The sequence below is a fragment of the Bactrocera tryoni genome, chromosome 3, assembly GCF_016617805.1.
Source record: "Bactrocera tryoni isolate S06 chromosome 3, CSIRO_BtryS06_freeze2, whole genome shotgun sequence".
NCBI lineage: Eukaryota > Metazoa > Arthropoda > Insecta > Diptera > Tephritidae > Bactrocera > Bactrocera tryoni.
The window spans coordinates 57,302,963-57,318,717 of NC_052501.1; positions in this window are offsets into that span (position 1 = coordinate 57,302,963).

Genomic DNA, 15,755 nt, shown 5'->3' on the forward strand with positions numbered 1-15,755 from the left:
CCCACTTACGGTGACCTCTTTTGCGACTATTTCACCATAATGGCGCCTCAATGTACACTATTTGATGTTCGTTTTTCTAGGCGCCTGCATTTCCACGCCGAGCATGACAAATGTACTGGCATTCATTGTAATTAGGAGGCTTATTCGCCAACAGTCTTGGATATACAGCACACAAATAACAACAGCAATAAGGAAGTAGATGCTTAGAAGTTTTTGAAGGACATTATACGAATATGCAGTCATACGTATGAGGTGGTGGGTAAAATCGTCTTACTCAGTTAAGCGCTAAACATACGTACACGTTCGTATTTTCAGTTACATAAAGAGTATATATCTAAGCACACATATTTCAACAGAAGTACTTATGAAACAAATTACAAGAGGATAAAATTGTATGCACAAATTCTAAGCACGGATCGCCCTACATATTTCAACTGCGTCACGCAAATGAACCATTTATGGAACTTTAAGATGGACAATATTTACAAAAAGACGGTGTTATGTATATCAAAAGTATTTATTTCTGTAATAAATTTCGTATATTTAGAATCCTAAGTATGTTACACAGCTTGTTTCACAAAAAAGGGAGAGAGAGGGAGACAAATACATTTTCATATCCAAACTCGATTCTTCATCGACTATATATTGCGATATGCGAATTTAGTATCTGAAAAATATGTGTTCATAAGATCACACATGATGTAGATAGATTTAAGTGTAAGCAATAACTTTAGCAAACTATAGGATCAACAGCACTTATGTTTGCTATATATTTAATTGAAAGCATTACATGATTAATATCAAGGCACTCGCACGAAAAAAAATAAAACTTCCGAACTCAAAGTATAGACTTGATGTAACAGTACATTCCCATCGTCTCCAATATAAGCAGGTATCAATAATGTCTATTGCTGACTAATCTATCAGTACAGTAAAATTTAAAGAATATGGTGTACATTGGGACCGGATTTGCCATCATTTCAGTAACCAAAGTTTAACTTTTTATCCTCATTTATGTGATAAAATATTAGTAAAGCTCAAATTAGCAATTAGTTTACATATTAAATTATCTGAAATTTATCAAATAAAGAAGCAGAATTGGTTTTTGTGCAAATTTAAAATGGCACGGATATTTTAAGTTCCCAGATTTTTCCGTTACCTTTTAAAGTTTTTGTCCAACGAATGTTGATTTATTGTAAAAGCTGTTCAGAAATTCTGCGCAGGTTTCCTTATCGCTTGAATCGCTAAAACGTCATTTCTAGGCTGTTCTGTTGAACGACGTCATAGTATTGAGTACAATTGTAAATATTCCATAAGTCTCAACAAATTATTGTCAGTATATATCATAGCAAACAAACGGAAAAAATAATTTGTCACAAAACCTGCTCTTTTAATTAACCAATGGAAGGATTATCAAAGTGCACAACAAAAAACATATTATTAACAAGGAGCAAAGCAAGAGATCGACGGGAATCTTTGTAAAAACACAACAGATGCAGATGCCTGTCATTTCATCGTCCGGAATAAAAAAAACTCCTACAAAGTATTCCGCTTGCCTCGGTATACTCCATTTCCAATAAGAATTATCCTAGAGTAGGAAATGAAAATATCCAAACCACTAACCAAAGATAATATTCAGAAAAGTTTTTATATTTAAAGTAAGTATGGAATATTTAGCATTTTAACTCTTGTTGCTTTTGTGGTTTTGTGTCGCAAATTAAGCTTCAATCCCGCCACATTTGGGCTTTTGCCAGTTGCATGTAAAAATAAGCATTCAAAAACAAACGAGCCTGTCGATAGGATACTGCGGCCATCTGAAAAAGCAAACGTATGGTGGTTTGTTTGACTGTTTCTCTATTTGGCAACTTTTCACTTATCCGCCCAGCTGGCCAGTCGCAAAAGAAGCGCAACAACGATTTGCAAGAGCAAATTGACTGCTTTTCTATGGTCCAATTGGATGGAAGAGACAAGGAAGGGAGTGTCCTGATTTCAAAGTCGAGTCTGGCACGACTGCAACTGAACTCATTTGGAATAATTAGAATTCAGTGGTTGTAAATGCTGCCCATCTTGTTTTCACATACCTATCTCACTACACATTCTTCGTGATATTGCCGATTTTGTTGTTGCTCTTTGGTTTCCTCGGTGTTGTTGTGTATATGTGTATTTGTTATGCATGAAATAGAGCAATTATGAAAGAGTATAAGCGGCATCCACGTGGAGCGATTACGGAAAAGGAAGTTTTGCAATGCTAAATTTGTGACGATGTGATAGAAATGGAAAGTAGAATGCCAAGTGCTGGTGTTGTTTTTATATTTTCTTGCATGAAACTTAATTTCGCAGATAAAAATTTCAAACACTGGAATTAAAAAGTTTTAATTAACAGCGCGCACGAACGCGTGAAAGAGTCAAATCTCGGAAGACAAACGGCACTGCTTCACTACATATGACTGCCGAGCCATGAGGACATGCAGAAAGTAAATAACGAGCGCAACTTATTGCACATAGTATAACGATTTAGTTCAGTGAATCTAGATATAAATTTATATAAGACAAAATTATTGTACAGAAACAATTTCAAGTTTCTGGCCAAATACGTGACGCATATGTACCTCTAAGAACCTCTTCGATAATCTTATTAAGCGTTGTCAGGCAATTTTTTGTTAAAAGCTAATACATTTCACTTTTGGTGGTACAAAAATGTTAACAAAGTTAACCATTTTCAAAAATTAAACAAGAACACTGCAACTTCTTGCAGGAGTTGTCCTCACCCATGACTGTAATGTGAAATCGGACACATGTACATATGCGTTCAGTTAAATTGTTATAGAGTAAGTGATTAGTTTTATTAAATTTGAAATGATTCTTCATATGTAAAAAATGATTACGATCCAACAAACTTCGCTGCTTCAAGTAACTGTAAATGCTGATACGGCAGTGTTGAGACGGTTTTCACAATCCCAAAAGTTTATATTTGGCCGGGATGTTTTGTTTTTGTTTATATTCGTTTGTCGTTTGTGGTTTCCTAGCTACAGATTGATGGGCACTGCGTTCTTTCTTCGAGGGCCATTCTGCAAAACTCTCCAATAATTGCTGAATTTCGCTACTTGAGTAAGTAATATTTAAATAACATATCCATATAATTTGTTTTTTTTTGCATTTTATTAAAAATAAAAATTTTTCTGAACAAGGATTTGGGAAGCCTTTAAGTTAAACTGTTTATTTAAAGTTGTGTGTTAGAAGATTAATTACTTGTAAAAACTAATGAAGAATTGATGATAAAAACAAAATGTTATAAATTAGTATTAAATTACTGTTAATAAAGAATTGTATATACATTCTTGCTGAAAATATCAATAAATAACAGCAGGTTTTCATTTGTTCCAAACTACCGTTTATAGACCATTTCATAACCATATAGGCTAGAAATTTCAGAAGACTCTTATATATTGTGATACTTTTTATCTGGAATTGCTTGAAGTTGCAAGTTATTTGAAACACGAACGACATTTAAGCTGTCGCGACGGTTTGTTGCAAATCCTGCCCTACATTGTTGACAGCAGTTTTGTTTTCATTTGTGGTCTCGCATTTTGCCAGCACTTGCAGCGTTAATGCGCAAAGCGCCAGGAAGTGCATTAAACTTAATGAGATCCGCTAGATGGTCGAATGTCTGCTACTACGCTTGCACACTTAGTATTCAGTTTCAACAAATTTCTCGCAAAACACCACTTCCGGCATACCCTGTTGTGCACTTTCAGACCCACTGGGCGAACAAGCCCAATCTCTCCACACAAAAACGCACTGCAGGATAACATTGGGTCTTGGGTGGGAGATTGCCTTTCTAGAGCGGACAGTAATGCTCTCTATGTGATTTATCCCATGCACTGAAATTTGGGGCTTTCTAACTACTCTTAGCAAAGCAATATTTAATAATCGAATCTTGTATAACATTGCAAGGAACTATTTACGAAGAGCATAAGTACACTGAATATCTTCGAATAATCTAAGCAAGTTTTACTTACTTTATGGAACTTGTGTAACAAAAGGGGACTTAAAGTGCAAGTACATTTAACGTTTATTATATTTCCACTATTTTCAGTACTATTAAACTTATTTACTTTGAAGACACTTTTTATACTCTTGCAACCAGTTGCTACAGAGTTTATACATTTGTTCACCTAACGGTTAGACGTATCACCTAAAACTAATAGAGATAGATAAAGGGTTATATATACATAGATGATCAGGATAACGAGAAAAGTTGAAATCCGATTGGATGTCTGTAAATTGTGTAAAAATTGAGATATCTTGATGAAATTTGGTAGAAAGGTTCCCTAGTACAATAACAAATTCGAGTTCGTAGATGCGCCTAATCGGACCACCAGCACGCCCACAAATCGTCATTAACCGAAAATTTACAAAGTGCCATAACTAAGCACTTAATTAAGATATAAAACTATAATTTGGCACAGGGGATCATAGTAGCAAGGGGCACCTGTAGATAAAAGATTGTGGAAAAGGGGGCGTGGCCCCGCCCCTAATATGTTTAATGTGCATATCTCCTAAACCATTAAAGCTACAAAAACTAAATTCACCCAGCACGAATACTACAAGAACTACTATCGATAGTTTGAAAATGAATAAAATCGGATGAAAACCCCGCTCACTCCTCATATAACGTACTGTTCAAAACTACTAAAAGCGCGATAAATCAATAACTAAATGCGATAGAAACATAAAAATTTGCCGACGGGTTAGCATGATAAGGGTTGTTAGGGGCCGGTGTAAAAATTGGACATTGGGCGTGGCACCGACCACTTTTTGGTGGAATCCCATATCTCGGGACTCGACTAACCGATTTCGATAGGATTTGGCATATTCGGAATATTTTTTATATTCCTATGTCACTCTGTAAAAATGAGTGAAATCGGACAGTAAACACGCATACTTTCCCTATAGCACAATTTTAAATTCCACTTGATTCTTTTACTTTCCAGAAGGGTATACCTGCCATATGTAGGTTTTGAAACAACCTTAGGGTGTCAATATACAAGTATTTACAGACATATAAATGGGTATATCGAATTCCGAGATTCTTACCTAATTTAAGCTTAAATGACTGGATTATTGCTTTGATTCTTGCAAGAGTATAAAATGTACGGTTGCACCCGAACTCAGCCCATCCTTACTTGTTTATATCTAATGTTTAGGTAACAGTACGATCACACAATATACATACGTACATATTACATTTTAACAAAAAAAACGTTAATAAATATATAAAATTGGTTTAAACAAATTTAAAGATTTCAATAATTTCTTACATTTTATTCATAATTAGTACTAATTTTAGTAATTGAAATTGACAACTCGTTTGCGCATTATTCCTTTTTTTTTTAATTTTCGCAAACTATTTTGGACAGTGTCCTGATTACTTGAGAAATATTGACACCACTGACGCAATATTACTTTTGCATTGAGTTTTGTGCATAAAACTTTGTCCGACAATGACTGACCCTCTGCTGAGCCATGCTGCGTGAATTCATTTTCCCACTCTTAACAAAGATTTAACTGTGGGCAGCGATTGCTTGAGCCAAGCCAAGCATGGAAACAATTGCACTAAGTAAAGGCGGGTATTTGCCATTTGCTCGTCGGCAATGAACAGCAGGAAGCGGAAATAGCTTTGCCGTGTTAGATACACTTGTTTGCGCAAACAACACCACGCCACTCAGTGGGCGCCTAACTATACTTCGAAAGCAGTGAGTAAATTATGTAAGTCACCCTAAGTTGTACGCGTTGATGACCTGAGGCGTTGATCTCTGCAAGAGTGCAATATACGCCCAGTGTGATTATGCATTAAAAATTGAATTAAGAATTTATATAAAAACACAAATTGAATGGCAAGGAAGAACTATATTGAAAAGAAAATTAGCTTGAGAATTGGTTATAGCGCAACGAAGACGAGTGGAAGTTGAAATTCATAGAGTATAAGAGACTTAAGCAACTGCTCAAGCATACATCTATACATACATGGACTTTTATATTCGAATCTTTCGTTTTCTTTACCTTTGCTATGAGATTAACACTGCTGATCTGAAGTGCTTGAACGGGCTATCAAAACGATGCAGATGGGCTGGAAATCACAATAAAATCAACAAATGCAAATAAGCGTTATGCAAATGATTATAAAACTGAATGCATAAGCTATTGAGTTAACATTCATGTAATTGCAGCTGGGATCTCTGCGATGTATTTGGAAGAATCCAAATGCATTCCATTGAATATGATTAACGTTTTATGAAATGATTAGCTGACAAATATGCACCATATTGCTCTAATTTTATTAGTGATTAAATATTTGTACTTGTAAGACAAAAAGTATTAAGAATTTGGTTATTCCAAACTATAGATTTAAAGTTAAGTGAGCATATTGATTGGTAATTTTTCAAAAAACCCATAATGCTACCTATATATATTAAAAACAAGAAAAAACTTTAACTTCACTTACACTGAAGCTGTAATACACATGATAATGCCTGGACTATGCAAGTGAGTCCTAAGTGGAAATATGCGTTAATTCAATATATCGGCGGTGATGTTGGCGGAAATGACCACCGAGTAAGCTGGCATTTTTGCTTGTAGTAGTAGTAATAGTAGTGTAGTTGTACGTAAATAACTCACCGACGTCGCGCGAGAAAATGGAGCAGGGACAGAAAGAGTTAGTTATTACGGCGCCACTCTAACGGGATTATGTCACATAAAAAACTAAATGATGCAGCGCTCCCTCACAGCATCTTTATACTTTCTGCAACCGCTCACCCGGTAACTTGCGCATTCCTAACACGACGACTCAGTTCGTCAAGCAACAAGTGACACCTGCTGAGCTGTACATAACATAAATGTATCATAATGACATAAAGAGCAAATTTTATGAGCGTCCTGTTTTTCATGTTTTACAAACGTTTAATGTTCTTGTTTCGTGACGATGCCGTGTTCTATTGGTCATGTCGTTAAGAAGGGAATTCTTATATTAGTCGAAGAAATGGGTGTATACTACAAGTATAGCACTACCTCGTTCGAAGTTCAGAAAACACATTCGGGACCAAGAGCAATCTGAAGAGATTATAGAGCTATTATTTCATCCAAAAAAATGCAGTTTGGTATGATATGTCTAAAATAATATATAAGTCTAAATTCTATCCTGCTTCGATTTAGCCCTTGTAGCAAAACATCACGCGAGTCATTTGCCAGTTATCAATCGGACGGATGGACCATCTGAGACGTAGCCGCTGTCAACATTTGAAAGAGATAATCTTCAGAAAATGAAAGCCAAAGAATGTTTTTTCAAATGATAATAAACATTCCCCATCAAATTTGAAGTTTATGTGTTTTTCTAAAGAGTATTACAATACATAACCTGCTTGCACTTTATTATTTGGACCATCAGACAGGTAACTTATAAGCCAGCAAGAATCACTGAATATATCCATTTGTAAATATCTAGGATCGCGCTAGGATTGGCAGATCATTGACAATTAGAGAAAACAAAGCTGGAGAATTTTTACCAGGACAAAGCAAATCAGAAGAGAAGCAGAATCACCTCTATCCCATACCATATGCTGTTAAATACATGCAAGGAGTAGGGACTTGAAAAGGAAAAAAAACATACCGAATCCGATTCAGATAAATCGGACGGGACTTTAGAAGATTCCAGTCTTTGAGTGACCACCAAAAATTGGAAACTCAGTACATAGAAGCGAGGGAAGCGTTTCCGAAGAGCTATCAGTCTACTTAAAGCATCAGTGGGCCGGTTAAATGAAACAGAACATTTAACGATTGTCCCGACTTCAGCATCTTCTGAAAGACTTTTTTCCAAGGCTTCTCAAGTTTTAAATCAACAGCGAAATAGACTGCAGGCAAACGTGTAAACAAAATTTTATTTCTACAAAGATTGGACAAAAAAGCTGGGATATCTAAATATGTAAATAAAGAAAATACTTTATTATATAATTTTTATACTTGCAACCAGTTGCTACAGAGTATTATAGTTTTGATCATCTAAAGATTGTATGTACATATCACCTAAAAATAATCAAGATATGTATATATGTATAGGGTAAAGGGCACCTGTGAGAAAAAAGTTTTGGGAATTCGGGCGTGGCCCCGCCCTCTAATATGTTTAATGTGCACATAACCCAAACCACTAAAGCTGCAATATCCAAATTGCTGAATACAAATCTTATAGAAATTTCTACCTCCAGTAAGAAAACCGAAATCAAAGGATAACCCCGCTCACTCCCCATATAACGGTACTATTAAAAACCACTAAAAGCTCGATAAATCACTAACTAAATGCGTCAAAGACGTAAAAATTTTCTCCTGGGATGATACGAAAAATATTTATGGGAGCTGGTGTGAAAATTGGACGGTGGTCGTCGCACCGCCCATTTTTTTGTGAAATCCCATATCTCGGGTCTCGATCCGCCGATTTCTACTAAATTTAGTACGTGGCATTTTTTTCATATTCTTATGTCACGTTGTAAAAATGAGCGAAATCGGACAATAACCATGCCTAATTCCCATATAGCACAAGTTTAAATTCCATTTCCAGAATGCAAATCAAGAAGCATTTAATATACGGGATTAAACTTTGCACGAACAATCCCGTTAAAGAATGCCACTCTATGACCAAAAATTCTTCAAATCCAACACCAACTCTTCGCACCCCTAGGTACCGAATATTTAGACCCCGGTACCTATAGTTGACTTTTGTTAGAAAATATCAGTCAATGTCTGAGATATGTAATTGAAATTCAGGGATATTACTTCCTGACAATTGTTTGTCTGTATGTCAATGTATGTAATGGATTGAATCCGACCAATACTTCCCTTAGTACCCATATGTCTAATATTAAGATAATCGTCTTATTAAGATAAGACTTCCGGTGTGAAAATGAGCTAGTATGTTTTACTCATAACAGTGTATCTTTATACCAAAAATAAATAAATCTGGAGAAAACTTGATTTCTTCTTCTTCCTTACTGGCGTAGACACCGCTTACGCGATTAAAGCCGAGTTAACAACAGCGCGCCAGTCGTTTCTTCTTTTCGCTACATGGCGCCAATTGGATATTCCAAGCGAAGCCGGGTCCTTCTCCACTTGGTTCTTCCAGCAGAGTGGGGGTCTTCCTCTGCATCCCCGGCGAGTACTGCGTCGAATACTTTCAGAGCTGGAGTGTTTTCGTCCATCCGGGCAACATGACCTAGCCAGCGTAACCGCTGTCTTTTAATTCGTTGAACTATTGCAATGTCGTCGTATAACTCGTACAGCTCATCATTCCATCGAATGCGATATTCGCCGTAGCCAATGCGCAAAGGACCATAAGTCTTTCGCAGAACTTTTCTCTCGAAAACTCGCAATGTCGACTCATCAGTTGTTATCATCGCCCAAGCCTCTGCACCATATAGCAGGACGGGAATTTTGAGCGACTTATAGAGTTTGGCTTTTGTTCGTCGAGAGAGGACTTTACTTTTCCATTGCCTACTTAGTCCGAAGTAGCACCTGTTGGTAAGAGTAATCCTGCGTTGGATTTCCAGCAGAACTAACGGCGCGGGTGCTGAGGCCAATGATATCAATACCATCGATTAAGTTCTGCAGCTCGAATTATTTTCTCCAGTAGCAGATTGAGGAAGTCGCACGATAGGGAGTCGCCTTGCCTGAAACTTTGTATGGCATCCAACAGCTCGGAGAGGTCCTTCCCGATCCTGACGGAGCTTTTGGTGTTGCTCAACGTCAGTTTACACCGCCGTATTAATTTTTCGTGGAAACCAAATTCAGACATCGCGGCATAAAGGCAGCCCCTTTTCGTGCTATCGATAGCAGCTTTGAAATCGACGAAGAGGTGGTGTGTGTCGATTCTCCTTTCATGGGCCTTTTCCAATATTTGGCGCATTGTGAATATCTGGTCGGTTGTTGATTCGCCAGGTCCAATCAGTTTGTTGACGATGGGCTTTAATCTTTCACACCATTCGCTCGATAGAACCTTAGACGAGATGCTGAGGAGGCTTGTCCCACTATTGGGCAGAGCACACTTAAATTCCAATCGTTGGGCATGCTTTCGTCCGACCATTTCTATAAAAAAGCCGCCCTGTTGAATAGCTTCTCGTCAGGCGGGTAATTGCCATTCGAACTTCTTCATGGTCGGGCAATGGAACTTCTGCTCCATCGTCACCGATTGGGAAATCGGGTTTGCCTTCTCCTGGCGTTGTACTTTCACTGCCATTCAGCGGGCTGGAGAAGTGTTCCCTCTATAATTTAAGTATGCTCTGGGCATCGGTCACTAGATCACATTTGAGGGATCTACAAGAGTATGCTCCGGTCTTGAAACCTTCTGTAAGCCGCCACATTTTTTCGTAGAATTTTCGAGCATTACCCCTGTCGGCCAGCTTATCAAACTCTTCGTACTCATGCATTTCGGCCTCTTTCTTTTTCTGTCTGCAAATGCGTCTCGCTTCCCCGCACGTGTTGTAGTCGATCGTAACGTTGCGAGGTAGGCAGTCTGTTTTCTCTCCGCAGCGACACGACACTCCTCGTCGTACCAGCTTTTGCATTTTCCGAAAACCAATGGTTTCGGTTGCAGCTGTACGTAAGGAGTTTGAAATGCCGTCCCACAGTTCTCTTATGCCGAGTTGTTGACGAGTGCTCTCAGAGAGCAGGAGTGCAAGCCGAGTAGAAAATCGTTCGGCTATCTGTTGTGATTGCTGCTTCTCGACGTCGAAACTTCGTTGTGTTTGTTGGCGTGCGTTTTTTGCTGCACAGAGGCGGGTGCGAATCTTGGCTGCAACAAGATAGTGGGCCGAGTCGATGTTAGGACCTCGGAGCGTACGCACGTCTAGAACACAGGAGACGTGTCTTCCGTCTAACACAAGATGATCAATCTGGTTGGTGGCTTTTCGATCCGGAGACAGCCAGGTAGTTTTATGTATTTGCTTGTGATGGAATCTAGTACCACAGATAATCATATTTCGGGCCCCGGCGAAGTCAATCAGCCTCAACCTATTTGGGGATGTTTCGTCGTGGAGGCTGAACCGTAGTGCCAAAGATACCTTCTTTGTCCACCCTAGCGTTAAAGTCGCCAAGCACGATTTTGACATCGTGGCGGGGGGGCAGTTCTCATACGCGCGCTTCAAGTGCCATAGAAGGCATCTTTGGTCACATCGTCCTTCTCTTCCGTCGGGCGTGGGCGCAAATCAGCGATATTTTGATGAGCCTCGCTTTGATGCGAATAGTGGCTGGACGTTCGTTCACCGGAATGAATGATAGAACTCGGCGACGGAGTCTCTCTCCCACCACGAATCCCACAATAAACTTGCGCTCCTTTATATGGAAATGCCACAAGGACCTACTAGTTTCAGTCCTTGTCCCGTCCATCGCATTTCTTGGACGGCGGTGATGTCAGCCTTTGTTTTTACGAGGACATCAACCAGCTGGGCAGTGGCACCTTCCCAATTAAGGGATCGGACATTCCAGGTGCATGGTCTCAATTCGTAGTCCTTATTTCGTTTGACATGGTGGTCATCAAAAGGGGGGTCTCTCATCCGATGCTGATTGCTAATTTTCATTGGGGTGTTTTTTACGTGGCGGGTCCCAAACCCAGCGCACAACCCTATGTAGGGGATGTTTTCGCCTTTTCACTTTAGCTCGACTTCAAACAGATGTTCTTAGGCTACCCAGAGGATACTTGGTCAAAGACCGGAAGTCATGAGCTGCTTGGCCATATGTAAAAGAATCGTTTCTGGCCACTCCCAAGTGAATGGCAATCAGAGAACTTTCCTCACTTGCATGAACTTCTACACATGACTCCATCCTCCTTCACTTACCCCCCACATAACTAATATCATTATTTTCAAACATTCGACTGACTTTACTCTATATGATTGGTTTTACAAATTAAAGTATTTCCCTGGCTTTGATTCTTGCAAGAGTATAAAATGTTCGGTTGCACCCGAACTTAGCCCTTCCTTACTTGTTTTGTATAATGTTAAAATGCATCGATGCAATATTTCGATGTATTATATCGGAAAAAACATCGATGTATATTTTTGATTTGCCTTCCTACTCAATCTTACTTTATGTGTTTCATCATTCTACTTTTCCGAATGCAGTGTCGAAATGTAATTAAAATATCCGTTTTAGAATAAACATCCACTTAACTTTGCTCTAATCGATTATAAAACTCATGTTATATTATATTTTACATAAATTATACTATAGTTTTAAAATTAAGTTATCAGGCATATATACTAATACTATGTACGCATTTTCGGATTATCCAAACTAGTACTTGTTGACGGTTTACTTTAGTAAAATTGTATCACACGTTTTCTTATTTTGTACACTCTAACATTACACCATGTGTCTCATAATTACTTTATGCACAGCGAAGCTTTTAAAAGCCAAATATGCTGTAACTTTTACTAAGGAGATATAGATAATGGATAAATTTATTGATTACAATATAAGCCCCACAAAATACACTCATAAATATACGTTGATGGCTTTTCTCAATTTTACTGCAAAAGTTTGCGCAAACTTTCAATAAAATGACACAATCTGAAGCGTATGTATGTTTAAGTATGAACTTACACATATATTCTAAGTATTCGATAAACAGAAATGATTTAGTAGACTTATAGCAAACCATTGTGTTTGAGAAAAGGTAAATACAAATAAAATGTCTTTTGAATCTTCATACATAAGCAGTTATATGAATGAAAATCAGTTTATTGACGCCAATCATCACCAGCCGTGTTATGAATCATGCGCACACATAGTTTCCTCCACCCAAGAGCATATTCAACGGCCTTTATAGCTCTAGTGTGAGGGTGAAGATGTTAATGTTATATAGTGGCGGGAAGATTAGTGGTAATAAATTAAATCTCAATAAACTTTTCAGCATGATATAAACCTATCTGACATCTATGGTGTTGATGACAACGTTTCTAATATAGGAACATTGTTTATTATATTTGCGGAGAAACTATGGATTATTTGCTAGATTTATGTCTGGATAAGTTTGAAGTTTTCGCAAGGCGCGTTTAAATTTTGATTGAATTTCTCAAGAGTTTAGGAAAAATTGATAAATATAGCTTGATACACATAACCCAGCACTGGCTTAACTTCTGTAAGCCGCCTGAAAAATATGGAGATCTGCAGAGTAGGCAAAGTAGACGAGAACAAAGAGACTCAAATCGCATCACCTGCGAGTGAGTTTTTCAAGTTTGGAAACATAAAAACAGTAGCACGGTGAACACCGGTTCGTGACCTATTTTGAAAAACATGCTCCGTTGACGGTAACGAATCGACGCAGTTTTAGCAAGTTTTAGCAAGGGATTGTTAATATACAAAGGTGCACGCAAATACATTATAAGTAAGTACACAGAAAAGATTTCTATACATAAATTACAACGTCATTAGCGAGATGTTATACCTGTTTATTGACTCTTGCCGGGTCTGTGTGATTATTGGGCATTATCTTTCGTGTAGCATTTTAGTGCGCGAATTTATTCGAGTACGTAAATGTATTTAATTTAGAAACGCTTAATGGTTTGGCCCCTAAAATGCTAGTGAACCCTTTTTGTAGTTAAAACACCAAAGTCATTGCTGCAATTCATTCAAACAATAGCAACTGGCAAATAAAGTTAAGTGAGCCTAATCCAACATCCCTGGCATTCACTTGGATAGAAAACGGGCTTTTAATTTCAAATTCTAGGCTTAGCCGTAACAATTAAGTTCTATTGCGGTATTAATCTGATTTGGAAATAGGGTATTCAAATTAGTGCTACCAACATTGTATAATTCAGTAAAAAATTAAATTTGAAATGAAAGTTCGTATTTCTCTTAAAATTTCAACTTATTTTGTTTATACCTTTTATATACGAACATTAATTAACCAAATACGTACCTTTTGGTAGACCACTTTTTGCCATTTTTTCGCTAGAGACCTTATTCCATCAGTGTAAAACTTTCCTGGTTTCTCGGCGAAAAACTGCAATAAGTAATTTTCACAGGCTTCTATAGAAGCCAACTTTACTCCATTAAGGGAGATCTGCATTGACTGAAACAAATGGTAGTCCGATGGCGTAAGGTCAGGGCTATTTACTTGGGAGTGGCCAGAAACGATTCTTTTACATACGACTCAAGCAGCTCACGACTTCTGGTCCTAGACCAAGTATCCTCTGGGTAGTACAAGAACGTTTGAAAGCGAGCTAAAGGGAGAAGGCGAAAGATCCTCTTCACAGGGTTGTGCGCTGAGTTTGGGAGCCGCCACATAAATAACGCCCCCCTATGAAAAAATACAAACAAGCTCGTATGAGAGACCCCCCTTTTGAATGCGACCATGGCAAACGCACTAAGCATAACGATTTAAGGGCAAGCACCTGGAATGTCCGGTCCCTTAATAGGAAAGGTGCCGCTACCAAGCTGGTTGATGTCCTCGTTAGAATGAAGGCTAACATCACCGCCGTCCTAGAAATGCGATGGACGGGACAAGTACTGAGGCGAGTAGGTCCTTATGGCATTTAGTAGAGTGGTCATATAAAGGAGCGCAAGTTCGGTGTGGGAGAGAGATTCCGTCGTCGAGTACTGTCATCTACCCCGAAGGATGAACCTCTCTCCACACTCCGCATCAAAGCGAAGTTCTTCAATATATCGCTAATTTGCGCCCACGCACACTGGTCGATTTCATAGGCCAAAAATAAAAGTTTGAAATTAACCACTGTTTGTACAAAAGCTATATCTTAAAAAAACCAACAAAACTAACGGAAAATACATTTTTGCTCTATCCCATTCGTACGCGGTATCAAAAGCGAGAGAAGTGAGACAATAGAAACAAGCGGAATATACAGTGAAAATAGCTCAAAAATTATCTCTTATAATAAATTAAATTGCCATATAAAATCGTGTTTAATCCTCGTAAATCGAAATGAATATTGAGAATAAAGGTATGCGTTATATCACAAAGTAGTTTTTATATAATAAAATGCTGTTTTATTATTTTCAAACTATTATTTTATAAGGGCACTTTTTGAGTGGTATGTTTTTCTTTATACATCGATTTAAGGTATACAAAAATTTGTGATTCCTGTCTCGCCCTCAAATGAATCAATTTTCTTTATATTAGTTAATGTTTTCTAAGTCTATGCTTTTGATTTCAGCTACAACGTTTTGCAACTCTCTTTGTTATTCATGTTATTCTACCAGTCATGCGATTTTTTATGTGTTATTTTTTATAATGTTTTTATATTTTATTGTTTTTTATATGTTTCTCCATCATACATACATATATATACATATGTATATAGTTTTCATTTTAACATTTTCTCACTTTTATCAAATGTTGGTTTTATACGTACTTTTATTCAGGCATATCATATCGGTGTAAACTTTCATGTCTATATATAATATTATATTTTTGAATTTCGGAGTTTAGAAAATGTGTGAAGTAATATCACCGAAGTAAATTTAATAAAGCTTCAGTATCTACTTATTAGAAGCAAAAACAACAAAAAACTTGATATTAACTGTTTACCCTGCTATGATAACATTTTAAAGGAAATACAGTTATCCTGTGCAAATAAAGGTCTCAGAATCTGATGTTGAAGTTGAGATAAAAAAATTATTGCACCACAGTGCGTCTCAAATATAATTAATGAACGCAATGAGTCCTCTCTCTGTTAATAAAACCGCAAAATGATGAA